The sequence below is a fragment of the Schistocerca americana genome, chromosome 6, assembly GCF_021461395.2.
Source record: "Schistocerca americana isolate TAMUIC-IGC-003095 chromosome 6, iqSchAmer2.1, whole genome shotgun sequence".
Lineage (NCBI taxonomy): Eukaryota > Metazoa > Arthropoda > Insecta > Orthoptera > Acrididae > Schistocerca > Schistocerca americana.
The window spans coordinates 602,497,245-602,513,807 of NC_060124.1; the positions used below are offsets into that span (position 1 = coordinate 602,497,245).

Here is a 16,563-nt window from a genome sequence, read left to right on the forward strand (position 1 = left end):
TATGCGCTGCTCACAATATAATCGCCCATCTTCCGGTGACTAGCACTAATTTTAATGCAGCTTCTGATAATGTTTGCAACACATACAATAACCCTAGATTGATTTTGTTATCACATCTGAAAAAGCTGTTGGTGCTCCCTTTCGTGACTGGGTAAGGTGCAAATGAATTTCATGGACTACTTCAAGCAATGTTCCTGTGCTGATGACATTACTAGCGAATGTATCCTTGCAAGACATAACTACACCTCATCTCTTTGTAAAAAATGTTGACCAGTATTCTAACATTAACAGAGAGATATTATTTTCTCTAAAACAAATGCAATTCTGAAATCATGAAGGCTACAGACCAACATGGCACAGCACATATGGGAACAAACAGCAGACCACCTGCAACGCCAAGCACATAGGTCATTTGAGATGAAGCTAGTCCCTGCTAGTACTGCATTTGTCATGTGCCGCTTGCCTCATACTTTGCAGAAGTGCAGAAAATTCAAGCAAGCCACGTGTAGTGAACACAAACCTAATGTGATGCCCAACATATTGTTTGCACAATTGCCTGAAGGTTGTTCATAGGGATTCTAGTTGCACATCTGTATGCTGTCATGCTTGTCAAAAATGACAGCACACTAAATGAAACACACGAAATGGAACAAGGTATGACTGTCCTAGTAACATAAAACACAAACACAATGGTATACATCAATCAAGTAGATTGAGTTACTGCTCACTTAAGTCATCCCTGGCAAACAAGTGCTGCTTACAACAGTGACAATATGGTTAAAAGATAGCAGTGGCACATGAAAAACTTATGCTCTCCCAGTTTCTGACACGCAGGGACGATTTATATTTCAACCATGTGCACAGTAGAGCACCCATTCAAGGAACAGATGGAAACATACCAGAAACAAAACAGTGCATCTCTGTTCAAATCAACTCCTGTAGAAATGTCTTCATGTTACCTTCTGTCTGTTTAATGTTGCTGAAGATAACCCACATTTCGTCTCGATCCCAATATGTTGGATTTGATGAGTATAAAACTTGTCGATCCAGAATTTTGGTCACCTTTGCAAGGTCGACATGATGTTGGGAGCAGAAGTTTGTCTGTACATTCAGAAGGCAAGGACTCTCTACATAGGATCTGATCATTATGCAGTTCAAGAGACAGAACTGTGTTGGGTTATGTATGTCAAAGCAGTATCAAATGGGATAACACAAAATTTTGTCAAGGTAGCCATTCGTGTTGTGCTCTGTGAAAACTTACACTGACTTTCTTGAAAAACTTGTGGAGCACAGAAGGATCAAATCATGTCTGAGCGTCAGTATCTCTAACGTCGGTTGCACAGCATTCCACTGGCATCACTAAATACTTAGGTTGCCCATATGGATTCAATTTTGTGTTACTAACTGAGATCTTTGATCAATGCACACCTGCAATTGTGCATTTATGCATGTGTGTCAGTTAAGTAGAGCCTGGAGAAAATTTGGCAGGAGGGTAAGTAGTGGGCAAGTTGTTGCTTTTGGGGGACTCTCTCTGTCTGATGCAAGTCCTGAGATGCCGCTGAAGGTTGAATCGGTGAGGGCAAACTGGGCCGGATCACATGAGGACTGATAGCCATCACCTGTGTGAAGACATACAGACATTGCTTGCAACCTGATTGGCAAGTTACTGGCTTACTCTACAAGCTCAAATCATGGCTCCTCGATGATCAAATGTGGGTGTTGTTGTTGTTGTGGTCTTCAGTCCTGAGACTGATTTGATGCAGCTCTTCATGCCACTATCCTGTGCAAGCTCCTTCATCCCCCAGTACCTACTGCAACCTACATCCTTCTGAATCTGCTTCGTGTATTCATCTCTTGGTCTCCCTCTACGATTTTTACCCTCCACACTGCCCTCAAATGCTAAATTTGTGATCCCTTGATGCCTCAGAACATGTCCTACCAACTGATCCCTTCTTCTAGTCAAGTTGTACCACAAACTCTTCTTCTCCCCAATTCTATTCAATACCACTTCATTAGTTATTTGATCTACCCATCTAATCTTCAGCATTCTTCTGTAGCACCACATTTCAAAAGCTTCTATTCTCTTTATGACTGAACTATTTATTGTCCATGTTTCACTTCCATACATGGCTACACTCCATACAAATACTTTCAGAGACGACTTCCTGACACTTAAATCTATACTCGATGTTAACAAATTTCTGTTCTTCAGAAACGCTTTCCTTGCCATTGCCAGTCTACATTTTATATCCTCTCTACTTAGGCCATCATCAGTTATTTTGCTACCCAAATAGCATAACTCCTTTACTGCTTTAAGTGTCATTTCCTAACCTAATTCCCTGAGCATCACCTGACTTAATTCGACTACATTCCATTATCCTCGTTTTGGTTATTTGATGGTCATGTTATACCCTCCTTTTAAGACACTGTCCATTTCATTCAACTGCTCTTCCACGTTCTTTGCTGTCTGACACAATTACAATGTCATCGGTGAACCTCAAAGGTTTTATTTCTTCTTCATGCATTTTAATACCTACTCCAAAATTTTCTTTTGTTTCCTTTACTGCTTGGTCAATATACAGATTGAATAGCATCTGAGAGAGGCTATAACCATGTCTCACTCCCTTCGCCACCACTGCTTCCCTTTCATGTCCACCAACTCTCATAACTGCCATCTGGTTTCTGTACAAATTGTAAATAGCCTTTCGCGCACTGTATTTTACCCCTGCCACCTTCATAATTTGAAAGACTGTTCGAGTAAACATTGTCAAAAGCTACAAATGCTAGAAATGTAGGTTTGCCTTTCCTTAATCTAGTTTCTAAGAAAAGTCGTAGGGTCAGTATTTCCTCACATGTTCAAACATTTCTAAGGAATCCAAACTGATCTTCCCCGAGGTCAGCTTCTACGTTTTTCCATTCATCTGTAAAGAATTCATGTTAGTATTTTGCATCCGTGACTTATTAAACTGATTGTTTGGTAATTTTCACATCTGTCAGCACCTGCTTTCTTTGGGATTGGAATTATTATATTCTTCTTGATGTCTGAGGGTATTTTGCTTGTCTCGTGCATCTTGCTCACCAGATGGTAGAGTTTTGTCAGGACTGGCTCTCCCAAGGCTGTCAGTAGTTCTAATGGAATGTTGTCTACTCCCAAGGCCTTGTTTCGACTAAGGTCTTTCAGTCCTCTGTCAAACTCTTCACGCAGTATCGTATCTTCCATTTCATCTTCATCTGCATCCTCTACCATTTCCATAATATTGGTCCTCAAGTACGTCGCCCTAGTATAGACCCTCGATATACTCCTTCCAGCTTTCCGCTTTCACTTCTTTGCTTAGAACTGGGTTTCCATCTGAGCTCTTGATATTCATACAAGTGGTTCTCTTTTCTCCAAAGGTCTCTTTAATTTACCTGTAGGCAGTATCTATCTTACCCCTAGTGAGATAAGCCTCTATATCCTTACATTTGTCCTCTACGGATTGCCTGCTTAGACATTTTGCACTTCCAGTCAATCTCATTTTTGAGACGTTTGTATTCCTTTTTGCCTGCTTCATTTACTGCATTTTCATATTTTTACCTTTCATCAATTAAATTCAATACTTCTTCTGTCACCCAAGGATTTCTACTAGCCCTCATCTTTTTACCTACTTGATCCTCTGCTGCCTTCACTACTTCATGTCTCAAAGCTAACCATTCTTCTTCTACTGTATTTCTTTCCCACATTCCTGTCAGTTGTTCCGTTATATTCTCCCTGAAACTCTGTACAGCATCTTGTTCTCTTAGTTTATCCAGGTCCCACCTCCTTAAATTCCCACCTTTTTGCATTTTCTTCAGTTTTAATCTACAGTTCATAACCAATAGATCGTGGTCAGAATCCACATCTGCCCCTGGAAATGTCTTACAATTTAAGATCTGGTTCCTAAATCTCTGTCTTGCCATTATATAATCTATCTGATACCTTCTAGTATCTCCAGGATTCTTCCAAGTATACCACCTTCTTTTATGATTCTTGAACCAAGTGATAGCTATAATTAAGTTATGCTCTGTGCAAAATTCTACCAGGCGGCTTCCTCTTGCATTTCTTACCCCCAACCCATATTCACCTATTATATTTCCTTCTCTCCCTTTTCCTACTATCAAATTCCAGTCACCCATCACTATCAAATTTTCGTCTCCCTTCACTACATGAATAATTTCTTTTATCTCATCATACATTTCATCAATTTCTTCATCTGCAGAGCTAGTTGTCTTACAAACTTTAACTACTGTAGTAGGCATGGACTGTGTTTATCTTGGCCACAATAATGCATTCACTATGCTGTTTGTAGTAGCTTAACCACACTCCCATCTTTTTATTCATTATTAAACTTACTCCTGCATTACCTATATTTCATTTTGTATTTATAACCCTGTATTAACCTGGCCAAAAGTCTTGTCCCTCCTGCCACTGAACTTCACTAATTTCCACTATATCTAAGTCTAACCTATCCATTTCCCTTTATAAATTTTCTAACCTACCTGCCCGATTAAGGGATCTGACATTCCATGCTTCGATCCATAGAACGCCAGTTTTCTTTCTCCTGATAACAATATCATCTTGAGTAGTCCCTGACCTGAGATAGAAATGGGGGACTATTTTACCTCTGGAATATTTTGCCCAAGAGGACGCCATCATCATTTAATCATACAGTAAAGCTGCATGCCCTCGGGAAAATTTACGGCTGTAATTTCCCCTTGCTTTCAGTCATGCGCAATAACAGCACCAGCACCAGCACAGTAAGGGCATTTTGGTTAGTGTTACAAGGCCAGGTCAGTCAATCATCCAGACTGTTGCCCCTGCAACTACTGATAAGGCAGCTGCCCCTCTTCAGGAACCACACGTTTGACTGGCCTCTCAACAGATATCCCTCCGTTTTGGTTGCTCCTACGGTATGGCTATCTGTATCATTGAGGCACGCAAGCCTCCCCAGCAATGTCAAGGTCCATTACTCATGGGATGTGGGGGTAAGATGCAATAATACCCTGGCTGGAATCCTGCAAGGCACTGCTCCTTCGCAACTGAGTCAAGTTTCGAGTTGATATGTTATATTTTTTAGTTAGGTCATGTCTGTATTATCTGGAATTGCATCTGTAATATTAATGCACCTATGAGTGTTTCAGTGCATGACCATCCGTCAATGTTATTAATTATAATTTGTGTTCGGGGTCATGCATCATGAAAGTGTAAGAGTATACTGTGTCGGAGGCAAAGCAATCTCGGTACATGTGTACGCTTCAGCTAATGTATCAACAAGTGCTGATATTTTTGCTTCTGAATAATACAAATTTTAAGGAGTATTAAATTGTATCTCTAGTCAGTTGTGCCATATGTTCACATTTTCTACTTTCTGGCCTTTATTGTATGAAGCTGTATTTGTGCAGATTACTGTTCCCATTGATGTGTGTCAGCAGAAAATGATGTGTTTCAGTGCCCTGGGCCCAGAGTAGAGGTATGTTTGCATTTTTCCATGGCGGCACTTCCATCATCACATGGCACCCATATAGACTGGCAGTCTGATGCCCCTGCCAGTCGCACCTTTGTGGGACGAGGGAAGTGACTTTGCTCATTTAACATGTGACATGGTGGAGTGTCACCTATGGGCAGGAACCAGTAGTCTGCTTGTTTTGGTGAATTTATTGAGATCGGGAGATTAAGGCACATTTTCCAAGCCTGAGGTTCCTCCTCATTATACCTTTAACCACTCGCTTAAACCTTTGTCTCTTACTACTAAATCTCAACACATTAAGTTGGTTCGTTCGTTGGTTGCTTGGGGATGGAGACCAGACAGCGTGGTCATCGGTCTCATCGGATTAGGGAAAGATGAGGAAGGAAGTCAGCCATGCCCTTTCAGAGGAACCATCCTGGCATTTGCCTGGAGTGATTTAGGGAAATCACGGAAAACCTAAATCAGGATGGCCGGATGCGGGATTGAACCGTCGTCCTCCCGAATGCGAGTCCAGTGTCTAACCACTGCGCCACCTTACTCGGTAAACAACACGTTAAGTTTAAACCATGCTAGTTAAAAGTATAAACTGTCGATCGTTACCCTGGTGCATAGTCATTAATTAACTCCACTTGGGAAATTTGGCTGCTTGTTTCTTGTTGACTCTGATAGCTCTCTGCTGTAGCTCTCTGTTTGTTCTGAAATTTGGACAGTTGTATATTTATTAAAGGTCATTTTTAATGTTTGTTTGCAATGCATGGGTTACTGCTTAAGGGTTGTTCTTCCTTTTTGTAAAGTGTTAAACATTGCTAAGAGGCCTTCCAACAGCTACAATCAGTGGTGTGACTTGCGAATCTTCCTGAATTTGGATGAATGTTATTCAGGAGTCTAACAGTTACAAAAGATGCAAGTTATCAGCACATTTAATGCTTTCAATGTAATTCATTTGACTGATAATATTTTTGTTGAACCTGCCCAATTGGTGTGACCTTTCTTTGTTTTGTGACCTGTGCACTTCCAATTTCCTGCCCCGTTTGCAATGGTACAATTGACAAAATATGGCTTCTAATTAATTAAGCCTGTTCAAGTTATGACTGTGAGTATCATGACTGTAAGAAATGTATTAATTTGTAGTAATAATAGTAATAATAATAATACTAATAATAATAATAATAATGTTTGTAAGTAATGAAGTGTATTACATAAAATAACAAGTGACAAAATATGTGAGTCCACATTCCATTTCTTTTCCTTAAAGCTGTTCCAACCCAAGTTATGAGGTATCAATGTCTTTATGACAGAAGAAGAGCAGCAATGTGATTCACAATTCCTGGAACACGCAATTAAAGATTCAACAGATATATTAAATGTTCGTCTTCCATTTCAGGAACAGCCGAGTTTGTTATGCAATTCCTTCCACAATGTAGTAAAATAATTTTCTTAAACTGAACAGAAACTAGCAAGATAATCAAAGTTTGTGGAAAGCTACACCAAGTTTATGAGGAAGTATGAATATTTAAGACATACGGTAATAGTAGTCATGACACATGCCATTTAATATTACATGCCACATCAGCTGTTCTTAAAAAAGCCAACTCAACTACCAAAGCAAGAGTAGTGTTTGATTGTGTTGCCAAATGGAATACGAATTTGTCACACAACAGTCTTACAATGGTAGGACCAACCATGAAATATTAATTGCACTCCATAAGATTATGCTTCCACATGCAACACATTGCCTTCACAGTAGACATGGAGAATATGTATAGACAGGTTCTGGTAGTAATTGAAGATCCCACATTTCAATGAATATTGTGAATGATTGATAGATCTGCACCACCTCAGGAATACCAATGAAAGAAAATCACATATACAATGATTTGTGCCCCCTCCCTTGCGGCACAGTGTCTATTACGATCAGCTTGCGAAGAGAGTGAGCAGAGTGAAGCAGCAAACATTCTCACTAATCATTTCTATATGGACCACTGTATCTCAGGTTGCGATACAGTAAGGGCTGAAACTGAGTTCCAACAATATCTATTGAAGATATTGATCAAAAGTGGATGTTCACTATGAAAATGGTACAACAACAGTGCCCAACTGTTCAAAAATATCCCCTCAGTGGTGCAAGAAACACAACTACTTTTACTGCTTGATAATGATGAGGATATTACAACTTCAGGTTTACTCTAGCAACCGGCTGATGATCATTTTAAAATTGTAAACAATGTCAAACCAGCACCTAATATCTACAGCTTCACAAAACACACACTACTGTGTGACACATCAAACATTTTTGGTCCTTTTGGATGAATTAGTTCCACTGTGATCACATTTAAGATATTTTTGCAATGTCTATGGCAGCATAAGTTAATGTGGAATGAGCCCTTGCCCTCAGAGTTCCACTCCTTGTGGCAGACACTGTACAGTCAAATTCTACTGACAGACAGCATGCACGTTGATTGTATAGTCATTGCACGAGGGACACCTATCAGCATACAGAAGTCAGTACAAGATTTGGATGACTATCGAAAGATTTTCATTTGATTCTATTTCTTGTGTCAGAGACCTACCTGAATATTACTGGAAGCAAATCCCAAAAAGCAAGAGTAGCTACACACTCACTTTTACTTCACTCAGCACAATCTGTGGTACATGAGATACCAAACACGAAGTTAGTTTTATTGAATTACTAAGCTACATGTGTTAAAGTCTTGACACCCAGAGACAAGAAGACCTCTCTATGAAGTGCACAAGATAGCTATTTAACAGCCACAAAAATATTCTATGAAGATTTTTTAACTTTGTCTGGCTATGATAAAAGCAAGAAGAGTGACTCTGCTATCATTTTAGAAAGGTACTTGATGTGTAATTGCAATATCTAAATATTTTAGACAACTGTAGATATCATACCTACTGTGGTGTAACCTATCACTTGGGTACAGTTACATATTTCGCGATGTCTGTAGTACCGATGAATGATGGCTGCAGCAATAATGTCATCTTATAGTTCATATAATGGGTTTACACTTTTATTCACTTCAGGAATTTTTTCTCTTGTGGATGAACTCTGTTGCAGATGTATGAAGAATTTCCACAGACTGGGACAACAATAGTTGCTTTATGAGGCTTCATCGTACCTGCTGATATGAGTTGTTTATTCCATGCTACCTCATTGTGGTTCACTGATGTACCTATCCTCTACATCTGCTAGCACAGTGACAACTGCCATTACATCAGGACACAAACATGAAGTTGAGCTGTCATTAGTATGTAAATATTGTTTGAGAAATTTTCTGGATTGTTCAGTAGACAATTTTATTGTGATAATGGACTTGAGATAACATTTCGGGTAACAGTGTAAATGAAGTTGCAAAGGTTATGGGGGCCAGGAAGGTGTGGAGTGGAGTGCAAAAAACAATGAGAATGAAGTGGAGATGAATAGGATACACAGAAAGAAGTTGATTAATTAAAATGGTGTTGTGAAGGGCAGCTCACAGAAGGGCTGAAAACCCTGGACTGATGAAATTTGTGAGCACCTTGTTTTGCTACTGGTGATACTCACCTGAACTCTGCCATTCTCACGGGTGCTACCCTCTACTTTCACTCACCTGAGCAATGGGAGGCGGGCCTTGCTCCTCAATGAGGCCTGATTGACAAGAAATGAAATTGCGTGTTAATATAAAAACTACTTTATCTGCCAAGGTAAAACAAACATGTGATTAACTAAGAATGTTACAATGTGACATGATAAAGAACAGAATTATTTCAATCTTTTACAGTGCTTCTAATCAGTGAATAACTGAGCATCTTATCTACTCAAATATGTACAACAGAGAACATTACTAACCGAGTTCCAGAAATCCAAAACTTTATTCCAATTGGTGGATGCTATCTGAAGACTGCCAGGGGCAAATACATTTTTACTGTCAATATTTCACATAATTATTGACCAAATTTTACAATCCTGTAGTAACGTGCTTATTGAAACATACAACTTTATTTTACAGGATTAATTCACTGTGGCAAGTGTAACAGTTTGGAACTGTGTGTATGACTGTATACGAAGCCTCACTCACTGCAGGCATATGCAAACATTACATTCGTCCAGTATTTTACAATGAGAGCACTTAGTTACTTGCAGAAAATTTCACCCCCAAATTTGAAATTTCATGAATTTTTTCTCAGGGATACCCCACACAAGGTAATAGAAAAATTTGTTTATCACTTACCACAGTTACATGTTCGTGCAGTCAAACAGCCACATCAAACAAATACAATGCAACCCTTCTTTATTTACTTACAGATGGGTATATACAGCCACAAGAAGGCACGGCAGATGATGTGGGGTATTTCTCAGGTGCTTTCTTCATAGAGCTGAGGGGGGAAGAACTTTGATGGGTATGGCAACAGGATGGAGTAGGAGACATGATAGCATTGAGGTGGAAGTGGGTGGTGTACCATCTGGATGGTACCTTACAATGCCATCTTGTGAAATTCAACAGAGGGCTCTCTGTTGCTGGCATGTTAAGAGGCCTAAAACAAACTCAGTGCAGCTCATCTTACCCATGTCAGCCACTGCATAGTTTTTGTACAGGGGCCCAGTACTCCTGCACTGCACAGCCTTCATTGATCACAGCACAGTGGCTTACCAGCCAACCCAAGTCACAAACTCTACATCAACTATCTACTTCGGAGTGCCATGGCTATTTTAATAACAATGCAGCCCTCAATATTGGTGTCACCAGCGCAACCTACACTTTAGGTGCCTACAGCAGTGCTTCTCAGTTGTTACAGACTGAGGACTGAACTGGAGATTCAAGAATAGTTATCATAGTAGCAAATATCTTTCAGTGGAACAGGGCATTCTCTACCTTGCCTTCACTAGAAATCTGTTTCATTAGCTGCATGTTGTTACACACAAACTGTGTTGCAATGAAGCTCTATTCCACTTGGCTACTGAGGGACATCTCTCTTCTTGTGCTATTTTTGTTACTTCTTTGTCTCCGGAAACTTATTACCAGTGTCTTGTGTTCCGTTGGGTAGCCTTTATCTCTGTGTCATTGCACCTCACCATTCTTCTTCAATGATGATGTGGCCCGATTCCTGTATTATTCTGCCTGGTCTGTGCCTCCTTAACACTGCCATTGCCTCCATGAGAATGTCAGTTGTTATATTTTTTGCTGCTGTATAGAAAACTTTTCCTCTGAGCACAACAACAACATAGGAATCTAGGATATCAACAGTGCAACTTTGCAGTGCTCACCTAACACCTTAAAGAATGATTCTCATATTAGTGACATCCTTAGAGCATCTAAGAACTATTTTTATGTTGCTTGCACCAGGAAGCTGCTTCATTTGCACAACTTTATCATGTGCCTTCTGTGTCGCAACAAAGTTCTAACATTATGCATAACTGAGAAACATTTCTCTCCTTGTGCATGGATCATCAACAATAGGTGGGACATATGACCATGAGTGTGGTGGTAGATGGCAGTTCCCTGCGAGACTCCCTGTAGAGAGGTGAGGCAGGAATACAAACAGATTGTTCTGGGGAAAAGACTGTAGTGAATTTCTTAATGGGAAATATTTTATGAGCAAAGGGACAGCGATACTGTACATACATTATCTTTGGATACTTATTATCAGCCATTCTCTCCACATGTGTGAAAACATTTCTTCTATGGAGACAGGGAAGGGCCTGAATGGGTGAGGAAACTGACTACGCAAGGTTGAGGCTGGGAGGGTTATGGGAACAAAGGATATACTGCCGGCAGGGTTCCTACTTCTGCAGTTCAGAAAAGCTGGGGTTGGTGAGAAGGATCCATTATGGCACATGCTGTCAAGCAGTCATTGAAATGAATGATGTCATGTTCGGCAGTATGTTCAGCAACAGGGTGGTCCACTTGTTTACTGGCCACAGTTTGTCAGTGGTAATTCCTGAAGATGGACAGCTTGTTACTTGTCAGTCCCATGCAGAAAGCTGTACAGTGGTTGCAGTTTACTTTGTAAATCACTTGACTGGTTTCACAGGAAACCATGTCTTTGGTGGGTAGGTGATGTATGTTACATGATTGGAGTAGGTGACGGTGGAAGGAATTATGGGACAGGTCTTGCATTTAGTTCTGTTATAGGGATATGAGCCATGATGTAATGGGTTGGGAGCAGGCATTGTGTTCAAATTGCCAATTATATATAAGTTTGGTGGACAGAGCAATACCACTGTGGGTGAGGCGGGATGGATAGTAGGCATGGCATTTCAAATTTCGGAACACAATGACGGGTAGTCAAACCTTAGTGGAGAATGTAATTTAGTTGTGGTTGGTACTTAATTATGAGGGGAATGCTCCCCTGTAGTCAGACAGAGAGACTTGGAGGGTTGTTGGAGACTGCAAATATAAGGCACAGGAGATTTCTTTTTGTATACTTTATTGAGACCCCCAGTTTATTTCAAGGAGCAATGTTCATCCCTGTAGATGTGAGAACTGTGGGTGGATAGGATGTATGGAAGGAACTTCTTGGTATGGAATGGGTGGCAGTTGTCAAAATGGACTCATCACTTGTGGTTAGTAGGTTTGATATGGACAGAAGCAGTGAAGAAGCCATCTTTGAAGTAGATGTCAACATCTATGGAGGTGGCTTGTTGGCTTGAGAAAGTCCAGGTGAAGCAATGGGGGAGAAGCTGTTGAGGTTGGGTGGGATGTGAATAGGGTGGCTTCAATCTCGATGCAGATCACAAAGATGTCTTCAGTGAACCTGAATGATATGAGTGTTTAGGAAGGATTTTCAACCCATTACCCCATCACTCATATCCATGTAACAGACCTAGATGCAAGACCTGTCCCATACATCCTACCACCACCACCACCACCACCACCACCACCACCACCACCACCACGTACTGCTCCAGTCCGGTCCCATTCACCAGCTATCCCATCAAGGGCAGGACTACCTGTGAAACCACTCACATGATATATAAGCTAAGTTGCAGCCATTGTGCTGCATTCTATGATGGCATGACAACAAACAAGCTGTCTGTCCACATAAAGGGCCACCTACAAGCAGGGCAAGAAACAAGTTTGCAGGCTGCCCAACACGACATCATTCATTTCAATGACTGCTTCACTGCCCGAGACATACAGATCATGCCAACAAACACCAGTTTTTCCAAATTGTGAAGGTGACAACCCTCCAGGCATTATACTCTATGTTCCTACAACCCTCACTTTGGTTACTCACTTTTCTCACTTTTACAATGACTTATTATTAAATGTAAATTTGGTACTTAAAACTTTGTCTTCTTTCTTTTTTATCACATTTTCCACACAATCTACCACAGTACACATTTGAAACACAACTGCACATTTGTGACCAATCTCTTGTAGTTACAAAGGCACTGCCAATTTTCAGTATGAATTATGTACTACGTAATTAATATCCAGTGTCAGGTTCAAGCATAAAATTCTGAACAACTGTTTCACTGATGTACTTTAGCACACCACCAATGAAGAATTAATGTCAAAGAAAAAGATGGAAAAATGTGTGCCACACAAGACAACATTAAAGTGATAACTTTAACACGTAATTAAGCTACTGAAGAAAGTGAAAATCTCACCTGCTGCTACCTCCTCTGCCTGCACCTCTTGTGGCTCCTGGAAAAAAATTAAAAGCCTGAATAACATTACATCAGCTTAATTTAAGTGTAAATCAAACACCCTGACATGTGGCAGTGGTATGTCATCTCACTGCACATGCTCATCTAAGTGTTAGTAAGTTGGTAAATTAAATATTGATAGAGATTACGAATAAGTTGCAGTGACAAGTAGATATATATGGAATTTTATTAATGTGAGAGTGATGAAAACAGCATAATGATCCAAGTTAAGAATCACAAAATAATTGAATTTTAATTGAACTTAACACTATAAATTCACTAGAGCTGCCAGCTGCCACAGACAGCCACGGTCACAGAGTAGGACAAAGATGACCACAAAATGCAAGTCGACAGGGTGGGAATGCAGACCATAGCTGCTGGATGTTTGAAGGCTGCTGTAAGGATACTGCCAGAGACCAACACAGAGGTACAACATAGTTTGCTGGATCAAACACCCTTCAACTATGACCTGGTGTAGTAGTCAAAAGGATCACGGAAAGGGAAATGAATAACAGACAATTATAAAATCACAGATCATGGAGATAGTGATTGGGTCTGTCAAGGCTGCATCTGCTGCTATCAGGACAGGAATTTGTGGAAGGGTCTTGGTGCCAGAGAGCTATCTAAGGTTGGTCCACAACAACAGAAGGGGAGTGGAACTGTTAAAAGAACTAGTAAATTAAATCCAGCCAGTTTTTTTGCTATCCTGAAGGGTGCGATGACACTGTGTGTGCAATTGTTTATAATGAACATTGTTTGTCATCATAGAATGATGGTTAAAAACATGGAGAGCACATCTCTGCATGCGAGTTGAGTCCCAACATGGCTCAGTCAACTGAGGGACTGTTACATTGCACGGTAAAGTTGAGGTGCAAGAATGGAACATTGTTGGCAGTAATGATTACATTTATAACTGGGGAAACACTGTTTCTCCAAGGGTGCCAGGGAGCATTAAATCTCTCATCATCCTTAGAAAGATGTCATTTGGGTGTGCATGTAGGTGAGGTGGGAGACCGAAAATGGATAGCAAATGGGAAATGGTCGCTTGATTTCGTACCATACATAATGATGAGATCATCATCAGGGCAAATTCGGCAGTGCAGGAGAGGTCCAGATGGGGGTAGGAGTGCATGGAGTGTGAAAGGAATGTGGGTACTCCCACAGTAAGCCAAATGAGGTTAGGGTGACAGGAGGACAATGAAGAGGGCACCTTTCTGACAGATTCTGGGAGAGTCCCAAGGGGAGCAGCAGAAACGGGTGAGGGAGTTGGCCAGTAAGCTGGAAGCTGACTGTCCAGTGACTTAGGGATGTAAACAGTAGAAATGGAAAAGTCGAGGTGAGGAAGTAAAAGGCACACAGGATTAGCTTGAAGTTAGGTAGTCAGGAAGACTATGAACTTCATCCTTAATAAACAGCATGACTCCACTGCGTGACATAGAATCTGTCCCTGGGTGATGGTGTGAGATTGGGCAGATGTCAAAGCAGACTGGAAATAAACGAGAGAGTTCAACGCAGGTCGTGAGCATGCAATTTTGTTTCCTGGAAGCAGAGAACAAGTAGAGACTATGATTCCAAGAGCAGCCATAATTCCTCTTTGTTGGATCAAAGGCCACAAAAATTCCACTGGAAGAGTGCCACGATTAGTAAAGTGGAAAAGGGACAAAATGGAGGGGTATCACCTCAGTGGCTATTGAGTAGCAGCTTTCGAAGGCTCACTGGCGCAGGTCACAGAGGCTGGAGATTCTGCCTCTATGTCGGCATTCTCATTCTGTCTATTCTGTCCGTCCTTGGAATCCAGAGCAGAAAAATTGCTGGAGGTGCATACCGGCAACAAGGAGGTCAGTCAGCCAAGGATATCATGTAATGACACCACCAAGGAGGATCTCCGAGCAAATGACTTTCACCTGTGAGTCAAAAGTTTGTGCCTTGTTTGCACAGCTGTAGAGGAGGGGTGTGGACGGCTAGGGGGGAGGGGGACGGCGAGGGGGGGGGTCGGCGATGGGGGCCGGCGGGCGGGGAGGCGGACGTGGAGGGGGACGTGGAGGAGTGGGAGGAGGAGGCGGCGGTGGCGGAGGGGGAGGAGGAGGGGGAGGGTGATGAGGAGGCGGAGGGGGAGGGTGACGAGGAGGCGGAGGGGGAGGGTGACGAGGAGGCGGAGGCGGAGGAGGAGGAGGGTGACGAGGAGGAGGAGGAGGGTGACGAGGAGGAGGAGGAGGGTGACGAGGAGGAGGAGGAGGAGGGTGACGAGGAGGAGGAGGAGGAGGAGGGTGACGAGGAGGAGGAGGAGGAGGGTGACGAGGAGGAGGAGGAGGAGGGTGACGAGGAGGAGGAGGAGGAGGGTGACGAGGAGGAGGAGGAGGAGGGTGACGAGGAGGAGGAGGAGGAGGGTGACGAGGAGGAGGAGGAGGAGGGTGACGAGGAGGAGGAGGAGGAGGAGGGTGACGAGGAGGAGGAGGAGGAGGAGGGTGACGAGGAGGAGGAGGAGGAGGAGGGTGACGAGGAGGAGGAGGAGGAGGGTGACGAGGAGGAGGAGGAGGAGGGTGACGAGGAGGAGGAGGAGGAGGGTGACGAGGAGGAGGAGGAGGAGGGTGACGAGGAGGAGGAGGAGGAGGAGGAGGAGGAGGAGGAGGAGGAGGGTGACGAGGAGGAGGAGGGTGACGAGGAGGAGGGTGACGAGGAGGAGGAGGAGGAGGGTGACGAGGAGGAGGGTGACGAGGAGGAGGAGGAGGAGGGTGACGAGGAGGAGGAGGAGGAGGGTGACGAGGAGGAGGAGGAGGAGGGTGACGAGGAGGAGGAGGAGGAGGAGGGTGACGAGGAGGAGGAGGAGGAGGAGGGTGACGAGGAGGAGGAGGAGGAGGGTGACGAGGAGGAGGAGGAGGAGGGTGACGAGGAGGAGGAGGAGGAGGGTGACGAGGAGGAGGAGGAGGAGGGTGACGAGGAGGAGGAGGAGGAGGGTGACGAGGAGGAGGAGGAGGAGGGTGACGAGGAGGAGGAGGAGGAGGGTGACGAGGAGGAGGAGGAGGAGGAGGGTGACGAGGAGGAGGAGGAGGAGGGTGACGAGGAGGAGGAGGAGGAGGGTGACGAGGAGGAGGAGGAGGAGGGTGACGAGGAGGAGGAGGAGGAGGGTGACGAGGAGGAGGAGGAGGAGGGTGACGAGGAGGAGGAGGAGGAGGGTGACGAGGAGGAGGAGGAGGAGGGTGACGAGGAGGAGGAGGAGGAGGGTGACGAGGAGGAGGAGGAGGGTGACGAGGAGGAGGAGGAGGAGGAGGGTGACGAGGAGGAGGAGGAGGAGGAGGGTGACGAGGAGGAGGAGGAGGGTGACGAGGAGGAGGAGGAGGGTGACGAGGAGGAGGAGGAGGGTGACGAGGAGGAGGAGGAGGGTGACGAGGAGGAGGAGGAGGAGGGTGACGAGGAGGAGGAGGAGGAGGA

General features: G+C 43.2%; 1 pseudogene; it reads right to left on the bottom strand.

The window, feature by feature from the left end:
• LOC124620338 overlaps positions 1-16,563 on the bottom strand; it is a 40,938-nt pseudogene extending 24,375 nt beyond the window's left edge.